This window comes from Zingiber officinale, chromosome 7B (assembly GCF_018446385.1).
Source record: "Zingiber officinale cultivar Zhangliang chromosome 7B, Zo_v1.1, whole genome shotgun sequence".
Taxonomy (NCBI): domain Eukaryota; kingdom Viridiplantae; phylum Streptophyta; class Magnoliopsida; order Zingiberales; family Zingiberaceae; genus Zingiber; species Zingiber officinale.
This window is the reverse complement of record NC_055999.1, coordinates 106869711-106882998: the sequence shown is the minus strand read 5'-3', so window position 1 is coordinate 106882998 and position 13288 is coordinate 106869711.

The window sequence follows — 13288 nt, the reverse complement described above, 5'->3', positions numbered from 1 at the left end:
GTGGTCTTAGAAGTTCCACCAGTCCAGCCTGCAGCACCAGCACTAGCAGCCCCAGCAGCAGAGGTAAGGAGAAGAGCTTATCTGATCCAGTGGCAGAGAGTCAAGCCAGAGAACTTCTCAGGCACTAGTGAACCATGGGATGCACAAGCCTAGTTCAAAACACTGGAGAGTACGAAGGAGCTTCTGGACTGGCCAGAACACGAGAAGGTGAAGTGTGCCTCCTTCTGCCTGACAGGGGATGCACGCATGTGGTGGGAGAGAATCAGAGTGAAGCGCCCAGTGAACCAGATGTTATGGGCTGACTTCGAGAAGGAGTTCTTTGAGGAATTCTTTCACATGCGGGTTACGAACCGCCACTACGACGAGTTCACAGAGTTTCGTCAGGGCAACCTTTCAGTGGAGGAAGCCGTGAAGAAATTCAACAGGTTGGCTCGTCTATGCCCATCGGCAAAGAAAAAGAACGAGTCCGGTTGATGCTCAAGATGCCGAGGCCGAAATAGCAATGAACGTGGTCAGCGGCAGCCGTAAACCACCGAAGAACTAGTCGGCAGCCTTGACCACCGAGCACTACCGAATAGTATCAAGCCAAATCCTCGAACTTAAGGGTCAAGGAGGCTCAGGTACCAGCAGGGCCACAGCTCTCATGGCTCTAACTGGAAAGGGAACTCCAGTAACAAGCGCAAACCAGGGAGTTACCCAAAAGGAGGACCAGCCAGCAAGCAGCCCAGTTATCCAAAGTGTGCTACTTGTGGGAAATTCCATCCTGGAGTTTGTCGTAAGGGCACACGAGGATGCTTTGAATGTGGACAAGAAGGGCACATGGCTAAGCAGTGCCCAAACAAGACCAGTCTTCCTCAGCCACAGCCGATTCAGTACGGAGGCCAGCCAGCACAGTTGCATCAGATGCAGGCCGCTCTAGATGGTCCACACATCAGCCAGGGCAGATTAGAAGCCCCTCCAGCTATGACCAATGCGAGGATCTACTCACTCACCAGAGAGGACGTAGCAAATGCCTCGACAGTTGTTACAGGTCAGATTAGTATTTTTCAGCAAATAGCAACTGTCTTATTCGATACTGGGGCAACCCATTCTTATATAGCCAGGGCATTCGCAAACAAGTTAGCAATACCTCCAGAGGTACTCAGTAGTCAGTTTCTGACGACATTACCTTCAGGAGAAATTATGACATCCACACACTGGCTCAGAGCAGTGCCAGTCATTATAGCAGACAGAGAACTCTTCTGTGATCTGATCGTGCTAAATATGACTAACTACGACATTATTTTTGGAATGGACTTCTTGATCAGATACGGTGCTTCTATCGAGTGTCGTAAGCAGAAAGTCATATTCCAAACTGAAGCAGAAGCACAGTTCGAATTCGTCGGAGAACCCAAAAGAAAGGCCAAGAGGTTTCTCTCAGCTATGAAGGCACAGAGATTAATGGATTCAGGGTGTACGGGATTTTTAGCACACGTAGTCAGTACCAGTCAGGATAAGAGGTCCGAGTCGTAAGTGACTACCCAGCAGTCTTCCCTGAAGAGTTACCAGGACTAGCACCAGACAGGGAGATTGAATTTGAGATAGAGCTCATTCCCGGTACCAACCCTATTTCCAAAGCACCCTACCGCATGGCTCCAGCCGAACTGAAGGAACTTCATGAGCAATTACAGGAGCTACTTGACAAAGGCTTCATACGCCCTAGTCACTCACCATGGGGAGCGCCTGTATTGTTCGTGAAGAAGAAGGACGGAAGCATGCGCCTGTGTATAGATTACCGGGCACTGAACCAGGTCACAATCAAGAACAGGTATCCTCTTCCCAGAATAGATGACCTGTTCGATCAGCTAAAGGGAGCAGCAGTGTTCTCTAAAATAGACCTCAGATCAGGTTATCATCAGGTGAAGGTTAAAGAAGGGGATATACCCAAGACAGCATTCAGGACCAGATACGGACATTATGAGTTCGTAGTCATGCCCTTTGGCGTGACAAATGCTCCAGCTACTTTCATGGACCTCATGAACAGGGTATTCAGGGAATATTTAGATAAGTTTGTTATCGTGTTCATCGACGACATCCTTATCTATTCCAGAACTCAGGAAGAACATGCAGAGCACCTGAGGACAGTATTGCAGACCCTTCAGCAGAATCAGTTGTACGCCAAGTTCACGAAATGTGAATTTTGGCTAGATCAGGTGTCCTTCCTGGGTCACATCATCTCAAAGGATGGTATCATGGTAGACCCCAGTAAGATAGAAGCTGTGAGCAATTGGAAAAGACCCAAGAACGCCAGTGAGATCAGAAGCTTTCTGGGATTAGCAGGTTACTACAGGAAATTCGTAGAGGACTTCTCCAGGATAGCCTCCCCACTGACAGCTCTTACCAGAAAGAACAGAAAATTTCAGTGGACAGAGGACTGTGAGAACAGCTTCAGCGAGCTGAAAAGGAGATTGACCAGTGCACCTATTCTGACTCTGCCAGAGAACGCAGATAGCTTTGACATATATAGTGATGCCTCGAAGTTGGGACTAGGAGCAGTGCTGATGCAAGATGGCAAGGTGATCGCCTATGCCTCCAGACAACTCAAGGATTATGAGAGGAATTATCCTACCCATGACCTTGAGCTTGCAGCAGTAGTGTTCGCTCTCAAGATTTGGAGACATTACTTGTATGGAGCTCAGTGTAGGGTGTATACAGTGTTGGTTGCTACTCGGAAAACCTAGAGGTTCCACTGTACAAAAATTTTGTACAAAGGTCTGAACCTTTTCCTAGCTACCATGTGTTCTTTTAAATTAAATTTTGGATCGCCTGCGGAACTTAACACGTTTGATCCAAAACTTAATCTATTTGTTCTTTAAGGTTTAGACTTGGATCTCCTGCGGAACTTAACACGTTTGATCCAAATCACCTAAGTTATTAATTCCATTAAATATTAATTTCCATAATTGGTTCCTAGTACTGACGTGGCGAGGCACATGACCTTCTTGGATATGGGAACAACCACCACCGACTAGACAAAACCTTTTATGGAAAGCTAATATTTAATTTCCTAAAATAACTTTAGGTCAACCAAAAAGAACAATCAAATCACAAGGAAAAAAAAAATAAAAGAACACAACTTCGAAAAACATATTCGAAATACTAGAATCGTAAGCCTCTTGTATTTGGTATTATTTCCATAAATAACTAGCATGATGCGGAAAGGAAAAATTACTAGTTATACCTTCTAAAAAGACCTCTCGATCTTCTACCGTATTCCTCTTCTAACCTCGGACGTTGTGTGGGCAACGATCTTCCGAGATGAGAACCACCAAGCACCTTCTTCTTCCTTGCAAGTTTCGCCCACCACAATTCTCCAAGAGAAGTAGAGGTCCGGCCACCACCACCAAGCTCCAAGGGATGCAAGAAACAAAACCACCTTTCTCTCCTTCTTCTCCTAGCTTGAACCGGCCACCATCAAGAGCTCCAAGAGAGGTTGCCGCCGGCCATAAGAAGAAGAGAAGAGGAAGAAGCTAGGGCCGACCACCAAGGAGGAAAAGAGAGGAGAAGAATAATAGAGTTGATCACCCGTGAAGGCACCTCTACCCCCTCTTTTATAATCCTTGGTCTTGACAAATAAGGAAATTTTAATAAAAAATTCCTTAATTCTTTTGTCATAAAAAAGAAAAATTATTTTAATTAAAAACAATTTTCTTCTTTTAATAATAATGGCCGGCCACTTCTAATCCAAAACAAGGAAAATTTAATTCACACAAGAATTAAAACTTCCTAATTTGTTTCTAGAAATTTATAAAATTTCTCCAATAATTTTATCCCTTCATGATTGGTTAATAAAAAGGAAATTTTATAAATTAAAATTCCTCTTCTAAACATGTGGATAATTTCCAAAAGGAAAGTTATCTCTAAAAATTAAAATCTCTTTTCAATCTACAAATAAGGAAAGATATCAAATCTTTTCTTAATCTTTTGTAGAAACTAATAAAAGAGAATATTTAATTTTTAAACTTCTCTTTTAAATTATTATCATGGTCAAAAAGGAAAGTTTTTCTTAAAAATAAAATCTCCTTTCAATCTACAAATAAGGAAAGATTTCAAATCTTTTCTTAATCTTTTGTAGAAAGCTTTAAAAAGAAAGATTTAATTTTTAAACTCTCTTTTAAAACTATGATATCCACATAAGAAATAATTTTAATAAAAAATCCTTTTTAATATGATGTGGCTGGCCACCTAAACTTGGGCTTCAAGCTATTGGCCGGCCACCTTAAGGCCAACCTTTAGGCTTGGCCGGCCCTAAGCTTGAGCTTCAAGCTTAGCTTGGCCGGCCCCTATTGGTTGGGTAAGAAGGTGGGTATGTGGTGGGTATAGATCTCTATATACAAGAGGCTACGATAGGGACCGAGAGGAGGAATTGGTTTTGGTCTCCCGATGAAATTAAGCTTCCCGTGTTCGCCCCGAACACACAACTTAATTCCATCAATAATAATTCATTCCACTAAAGGACTATTATTGAACTACCGCACCAATTCCAAATTACATTTTGGGCTCCTTCTTATTATGAGTGTGTTAGTCTCCCTGTGTTTAAGATGTCAAATGTCCACTAATTAAGCGAGTTACTGACAACTCATTTAATTAATATCTTAGTCCAAGAGTAGTACCACTCAACCTTATCGTCATGTCGGACTAAGTCCACCTGCAGGGTTTAACATGACAATCCTTATGAGCTCCTCTTGAGGACATTCTCAACCTAGATCACTAAGACACAGTTTCCTTCTATAATCAACAATACACACTATAAGTGATATCATTTCCCAACTTATCAGGCTTATTGATTCATCGAACTAAATCTCACCCATTGATAAATTAAAGAAATAAATATCAAATATATGTGCTTGTTATTATATTAAGAGCACACACTTCCATAATAACTGAGGTCTTTGTTTTCTTTATAAAGTCAGTATAAAAGAAACGACCTCTAATGGTCCTACTCAATACACTCTAAGTGTACTAGTGTAATTATATAGTTAAGATAAACTAATACCTAATTACACTACGACCTTCCAATGGTTTGTTCCTTTCCATTATGGTCGTGAGTTACTGTTTATAATTTATAAGGTACTGATAACATGATCCTCTGTGTGTGACACCACACACCATGTTATCTACAATATAAATTAATTGAACAACTACATTTATCATAAATGTAGACATTTGACCAATGTGATTCTTATTTCTAGATAAATGTTTATACCAAAAGCTAGGCTTTTAGTATACACTCTAACATACAGATCATCAGAGTCTGAAGTATTTCTTCACTCAGAAGGATCTGAATATGCGACAGCGCAGATGGCTAGAACTGGTCAAAGACTATGACATAGATATCCTCTACCATCCAGGAAAAGCAAATAGGGTAGCAGACGCCCTCAGCAGAAAGTCCAGCCATGTCACCGCCCCTACAGAAGGAGATCTCATATTTCGGTCTCGAACTCATAGTCGGACAGCTCTCTACTATGACATTAGAGTCTACCTTGCTTGGGGACATCCAGACAGCTCAGGAGCAGGATCCTGAAATTCAGAGAATCAAGCAAGGTATAGCAGAATCAGAAGGTGGAGAGTTCAGAATATCAGATAGCGGGGTGTTGTATTTCGGTGACAGGCTATGTGTTCCAGATCAGGAGGAACTACAGAGGAAAATGCTAGATGAGGCTCACAAGACTCCCTATGCGATGCATCCCGGCTCCACCAAAATGTACCAGGACTTGAAGAAACGTTTTTGGTGGCCTGGGATGAAGAGGAGCATCGCTCGATATGTCAGCACCTGCCTAACCTATCAGAGGGTTAAGGCAGAACATCAGAGACCAGGAGGAGTTTTGCAGCCCATTCAGATTCTAGAATGGAAGTGGGAAGACATTTCTATGGATTTTATAGTGGGACTACCCAGAACCACGAATGGTTTCGACACCATCTGGGTAATAGTCGATAGGTTGACTAAATCAGCCCACTTCCTAGCTATCAGAATATCTTGTTGGTGCAGGAAGCATCTAACGATCGAACCTGAGTTTTGATAATGGCAAAGGATTCAAAGTTAAGGTGTGTTGTGATCTAACATGTTGAATAAGTATTTCAGGAAAAGTCCTAGCTGCGGTTAGGCAAAGGAAAAAACCCTAGGGGGTGGTAACCCTAGGTCATAGGGGGTGGTAACCCTAGGTCATAGGGGGTGGTAACCCTATGCGGAAAGTCTTGGCAGGTCGATGGCTTCAGGCAAAAGTCCTAGGGGGTGGTAACCCTAGGTGGAAAGTCCTGGTGTCGCGAACCAGGTGAAAGACTGGACTAGCCGGGAAGCGGATGTCCAGCAGAAAGTCCGGAAGCGTCGAGTGCTGAGCAAAAGTCCAGTCGATCTGGAGGATCGAACTGGCAACAGGTAAATCTCCTGAGTGGAGTAGGTGAGGACGTGTTCCCCATAGAGGGAACAGTAGGCGTCGGGTCGACCTAGGGTTTCCGGGAAACTCGAAGTTAGACCCGATAGTCTACTGTCATTATTATTATCATTCATTATGTTTTACGTGCTAACTTTGTTTTGCAGGGTATGTTTGGGACTAACACATTTTGCAGGGAACAAAGTGCAAAGAATAGTCTCGGATGGGAGCTTGGAGGCGCCTCGGGTGCGAACCAGGAAAAGCCAGCGCAGAAGGTTGGAGGCGCCTTAGATGAAGTTCAAGGCGCCTTGGGTCGAAGGTTGAAGGCGCCTTGGGTAGGCTGAAGGCGCCTTGAACTGGATGAAGTTCGACCAAGTCTGTGCTGATCTCCGCGGGTGACTCGGCCTGTTTAAGGCGCCTTGAAGGGCTTCAAGGCGCCTTGAACACCCTTTATAAGGGGTCTCGAGCAGCAGCACCAGTACAACGAATTCCAAGTCTTCTCTCTTCAACGTGCTGCTCCAGAAGACCTTCGAAGGATCGCAACTAGTCTCCGACGACCCAAGCTTCAATATTTCTTGTTGTCGGTATAACTAGTTTTAGTTTTTACTTGTACTTCATCTTGTAATCATTTTATCGAGCTTATAGTTGTTGCCCACCGGAAGCGATCAAGGATCGCGGGCCTTCGAGTAGGAGTCGATCAAGGCTCCGAACGAAGTAAAAATCCTCCTGTCTCTGTGTGTTTGTTTTGTTTTATTCCGCTGCTTAATTACTCCGATAATTCTTACGTTTCCGATAATCGAAAAACGATTTAGCCACGAGTGCTATTCACCCCCCCCTCTAGCACGTCTCGATCCAACAATTGGTATCAGAGCGGGGTTGTTTTAATTTGGTGCAACCACCATTTAAAACATTTTTTTTCGTGGTATTTTGTTCGGAGTCAATTAGAATTTAGCCTCATAGCTATATTCTAATTTCTTTTTACGAATCGATTTTTTGCCCGAAGTTGGTGCAACACCACTCGAGCTCGTAATTATTACTATTCTCTTCCCACACTACTAATCCAAGACTCAGTCTTGGAATAGATCTTGTTGTTTTTTGTTCTTTTAGATCTAAATGGCCCAACAAGAAGGATATAGCACCGTTCGTCCCCCACTATTTTCCGGAGAAGACTTCGGATATTGGAAGGGGCGAATGGAAATATATCTAAAGATCCAGTTCGACACCTGGATGATCGTCAGAATAGGATTACAACTACCAACTGGTACCGACGGTAAGCCTACACCCTGTGAAAATTGGGAGCCAGCATTTATCAAAAAGGTGGAAGCTGACGCAAAAGCCACCTGCACCATCCAATGTGGTCTTACCAAAGAAGAGCTCAACAGAGTCGGTCCATTCTCCTCCGCAAAAGAACTATGGGAGAAACTAATCGAACTACACGAGGGCACCTCGGAAACCAAGGTAAGTAAGCGTGATTTGTTATTAAATAAACTATACAATTTGAAAATGCAGGAAGGCGAGACGGCAAGCTCCTTGCACGCCCGAATTCAAGATATCCTGAATTCTCTACATGGAATCGGGCAGAAGGTAGAAAACAGAGATATAATAAGGTATGCCCTTAACTCATTCCCTAGGAGTACACTATGGACATCAATGGTAGATGCCTATAAAGTCTCTAAGGATTTGTCTTCCTTAAAATTAGATGAATTGTTCAGTGAATTCGAACTCCATGAACAGACTAATGCACGGCCATCCGAGAAAGGGATTGCTTTGGTTGCAGGAACGAGTCGAACACGGGAATCAAGAGGACGACGAAAAGTTGAATCGGAATTAGAAGACGAATCCGATTCAGAAGATTCAGAAGATGAACTGGCCGGCGAATTTGTGAATCTTGTAAAGAAACTCTACAAGAAGAAGAAGGGATTCAACAAAAAGGATCTGAAGAAGGCAGTTCAATTCAAGGAGGCACAATCAAAGACAAAATTTGAAGTCACATGTTACGGGTGCAACCAGAAGGGCCATATCAAGACCAACTGCCCCAATCAAAAGGAAGCCAAGAAGCAAAGAAGAAAGAAGGCTCTAAAGGCAACCTGGGATGAATCTTCTTCAGAGGACGAAGACGATGAACTCAACCAAACAAGTTTACTCGCATTGATGGCCCGGGACCAGATCAGCGAATCCGAGAGCGAGTCAGAAGCCGACTCTGAGGAAAGCCACGGATCCGCATCCGTTTCCGAAGGACCAGACTCCGCTGTAAGTATTCCTAGACTCAATAATTTAGTCAATTATTTACTTCGTAAATTAGCTAAGTCAAATTTGAAAATTAAGTCACTTTTAAGAGAAATAACCACTCTTAAAGGAGTAACTAACTCAAAATCTTTAACTGAAGATTCAACTCAAGTACAACGACTTGAGAAAGAAAATTCAAATCTGAAAAATCAGTTAAACAAGTTAAAAATTACTCTAGAAAAGTTCTCTCTGGGTTCCAAGAATTTGGATCTAATTCTTGGGACACAAAGAGCTGTCTACAATAGAACTGGGCTAGGATACAAAAGTAAAAAGAAATATAAATTCTATTTATCTTTAATAAACAAACAAAGTAGTAAATCAGTCCAAGCATGGGTCCCCAAGTCCAAATTGATCAATCAAGTTGGATTTGGTCATTACTGGGTCCCGAAGGATCAAATATATTACCTCGATAGACCACATCGAGGTCGTGATCCAGGGAGAGCAAAAAGAAAAACGATACTAAAAATAAATTAAATTTAAATTACAAAATCTAAATTTAAAATTCGAAATTAAAAAATACAAAATTAAATTACAAAATCTAAATTTAAAATTAAATTCAAAAATTCAAAAGTCAATAGAAGAAGGATCCAGAATAGCTGGCACCCCCAACTAAATTACACGACTGGGTAACCAAACGTAATCTACCCGGAATTTGTAAGAGTAGACTACCCGGCAGGGTAATTAAGGTTAGATAAACGGGCGAGGTTTAACTTGACCCACGGTACTGGTGAAGTTTTTGGATGATAGTACGTTAGGGAAACTTGGGCATCGCATGTCTAGGAAGATATGGCTTCGACCTGGTACATTTGGCCAAGTGGAACTGACCGAAGCTACCCTTAAATGGATCCTAACTAGTTAGACCAGGGTTTAGTATTAAGTTTAATGGGTAGGACTATTTGGGAAACCTCGAAGGCATGGTTACTTTAATGAGTTCCTTGTGACTCACCATCGCCCAGAAGTTTATCCAAAGAATGCTTACTTGTTGAACCCAAAGCTAAACCTGAATCTAACACAAAGTTAAACCTTACCTCAAAATTCAACCATAGTTCATCTCACAACAATTATAGGGTTCCCTGATTGACAATTTAGATCGAGTGAGATGACTAAGGAATTAAAAGTTCAAATTAAAAATCTGTTAAAAATTTATTTCAAAAATCTTTCAAAATTATTTCAAAATCTTTTAAAAATTTATTTCAAAAATCTTTTAAAATTATCTCAAAATCTTTTAAAAATTTATTTCAAAAATCTTTTAAAATTATCTCAAAATCTTTTAAAAATTTATTTCAAAAATCTTTTAAAATTATTTCAAAATCGGTTAAAAATTTATTTAAAAAATCTTTCAAAATTATTTCAAAATCTGTTAAAAATTTATTTCAAAAATCTTTCAAATTTATTTCAAAAATCTTTTAAAATTATTTCAAAATCTGTTAAAAATTTATTTCAAAAATCTTTCAAAATTATTTCAAAATCTTTTAAAATTATTTCAAAATCTCTTAAAAAATTTATTTCAAAAATCTTTTAAAATTATTTCAAAATCTGTTAAAAATTTATTTCAAAAATCTTTCAAAATTATTTCAAAATCTTTTAAAATTATTTCAAAATCTCTTAAAAAATTTATTTCAAAAATCTTTTAAAATTATTTCAAAATCTGTTAAAAATTTATTTCAAAAATCTTTCAAAATTATTTCAAAATCTTTTAAAATTATTTTAAAAATTTATCTCAAAATCTTTTAAAAATTTATTTCAAAAATCTTTTAAAATTATTTCAAAATCTGTTAAAAATTTATTTCAAAAATCTTTCAAAATTATTTCAAAATCTTTTAAAATTATCTCAAAATATTTTAAAAATTTATTTCAAAAATCTTTTAAAATTATTTCAAAATCTGTTAAAAAATTTTTTCAAAAATCTTTCAAAATTATTTCAAAATCTTTTAAAAATTTATTTCAAAAATCTTTCAAAATTATTTCAAAATCTTTCAAAATTATTTCAAAATCTTTTAAAAGTCTATTTCAAAAATCTTTCAAATTTATTTCAAAATCATTTTAAAATTATTTCAATTTTTTTTTTTTTTAAAAAAAAACTATTTCAAAAATCTTTCAAATTTATTTCAAAATCATTTTAAAATTATTTCAATTTAAAAAAAAAAAAAACTATTTCAAAAATCTTTCAAATTATTATCAAAATGAATTTAAAAAAAATAAAAAATCTTTTCAAAAATATTTAAAAAATTTTTTGCAAAGTTTTTTAATGGAATAGAAAACATAGTGTCTGCTTCAATCACGCTATCTTTAATCCATTAAAAAGAAACCAATTCAACTACTTCATGTGTAAGAGTTGGATCAATGGATGTTGGATAGTGGATGCTCCAGACATATGACTGGAGAAAAATTGAAGTTTTCAAAGCTCAAATTAAAAAAGTTAGGATCAGTTGCATTCGGCAACAATGGTCAACTTAAAGTAATCGGAAGAGGTAATATCGAACTCAGCTCCGAGTTTATTATTAGAAAAGTTCTGTTAGTTGATAATTTCAATTTCAACTTACTAAGTATAAGCCAATTATGTGATAGCGGATACTTAGTCACTTTTGACAAAACTAGGTGTTTAGTCAAAAATATTGAAAATCCTGAAATTATACTTAAGGGACTTAGGAAAAATAATATGTACTCGATTAATCTACCCACATCCTCAATAAAGTGTTTAATAACACAAGAAGAGGAGACTGACTTGTGGCACAGAAGACTGGGTCATACTCACACTAGACTCATTTCAAGAATGAGTCATAACGGTCTAGTTAGAGGTCTGCCCAAACTAAAATTCATTGAAACCTCAATCTGTAATGCTTGTCAACAAGGAAAACAAACTAAGTCAACACACAAACCAACAAATCTAGAAAGAACCAACTCATTACTTGAGCTCCTTCATCTTGACCTATTTGATTCACATGGAGCCAAGTCATTAAGCAAGAACCAGTATTGTTTAGTAATAATTGATGACTATTCTAGGTTTACATGGGTAAGATTCCTAAAAACAAAAGATGAAACCTATGAAACATTTAGTAATTTTTGTAAATTAATAGAAAATGAAAAAGATACTAAAATCAAAAGAATAAGAAGTGATCACGGGGGAGAATTTGAAAATCATAGATTTACTCAATTTTGTAAAATAAATGGATATCTACATGAATTTTCATGTCCTAGAACCCCTCAGCAAAATGACCTGGTGGAACGTAAAAATAGAACACTACAAGAAGCCGCCAGAACTATGTTAAATGAATATAATTTAAATCACCAATTTTGGGCTGAAGCCATAAATACTGCAAATCATATTCAAAACAGAATTTTAATCATAAACATCACAAGAAAACTCCTTATGAACTATATTATCATAAAATTCCTAACTTAAACTATTTAAAAGTATTTGGTTGTAAAGTTCACATTTTAAATACTAAAGATTACTTAGGAAAATTTACACCCAAATCTAACCAAGGAATATTCTTAGGATACTCCTCTACCAGTAGAGCCTTTAGAGTATATAATCAAAATACCTTGAAAGTTGAAGAAACAACTAATGTAATATTTGATGAAGAAAATAATTTAACTAATGAAAATATTGACACTAATCCAAGATCAGTAGACGATGATGAAATCCAACCTAATCTTAATGAGTCTGGAGAACAAGGTTCTGACTCACAGATAAGACCAACTAGAATAAGCACTTCTCACCCACCTGACCAAATTTTGGGTGACCCAAACCTTGAAGTCAGAACAAGATCATCCTATAAAAACCTTAGTCAGATCGCTCTAATTTCTAAAATTGAACCTAAAACTATAGAAGAAGCCCTGCCTGATCCAGACTGGATTATTGCTATGCAGGAAGAATTAGCTCAATTTGAGAGAAACCAAGTCTGGGACCTTGTACCTAAACCCATAGATAAATCAATAATAGACACCAAATGGGTTTTTAGAAATAAGTTGGATGATCAGGGTGATATCATAAGAAACAAAGCCAGACTAGTAGCCAAAGGGTTTAGTCAAGTTGAAGGATTAGACTACGATGAAACCTACGCACCAGTAGCTAGACTCGAATCCATTCGAATGCTATTAGCCTATGCAGCAAATAAAGGGTTTAAATTATTCCAAATGGATGTTAAGTCAGCCTTTTTAAATGGTTTCATCAAAGAAGAGGTCTATGTAAGCCAACCCCCAGGATTTGAAGACTTAGACAATCCTAATCATGTATTTAAGTTAAAAAAGGCCTTGTATGGACTTAAACAAGCCCCTAGGGCATGGTACGAACGGTTATCCAATCACCTTATATCCAAAGGCTTCAACCAAGGTCAAATAGATCCAACTCTATTTGTAAAAACTGTAGATAAAGACATCTTCATAGCTCAAATCTATGTTGATGATATAATTTTTGGATCTACTAACTCTAAATTTCTAAAAGAATTTGTTAGACTTATGGAAAATGAATTTGAAATGAGTATGGTTGGTGAACTTAATTTTTTCTTAGGCTTACAAATAAAACAAACTAAAGATGGAAGTTATGTTTATCAAACTAAATATGCTAAGGAGTTAATTAAAAAATTCTG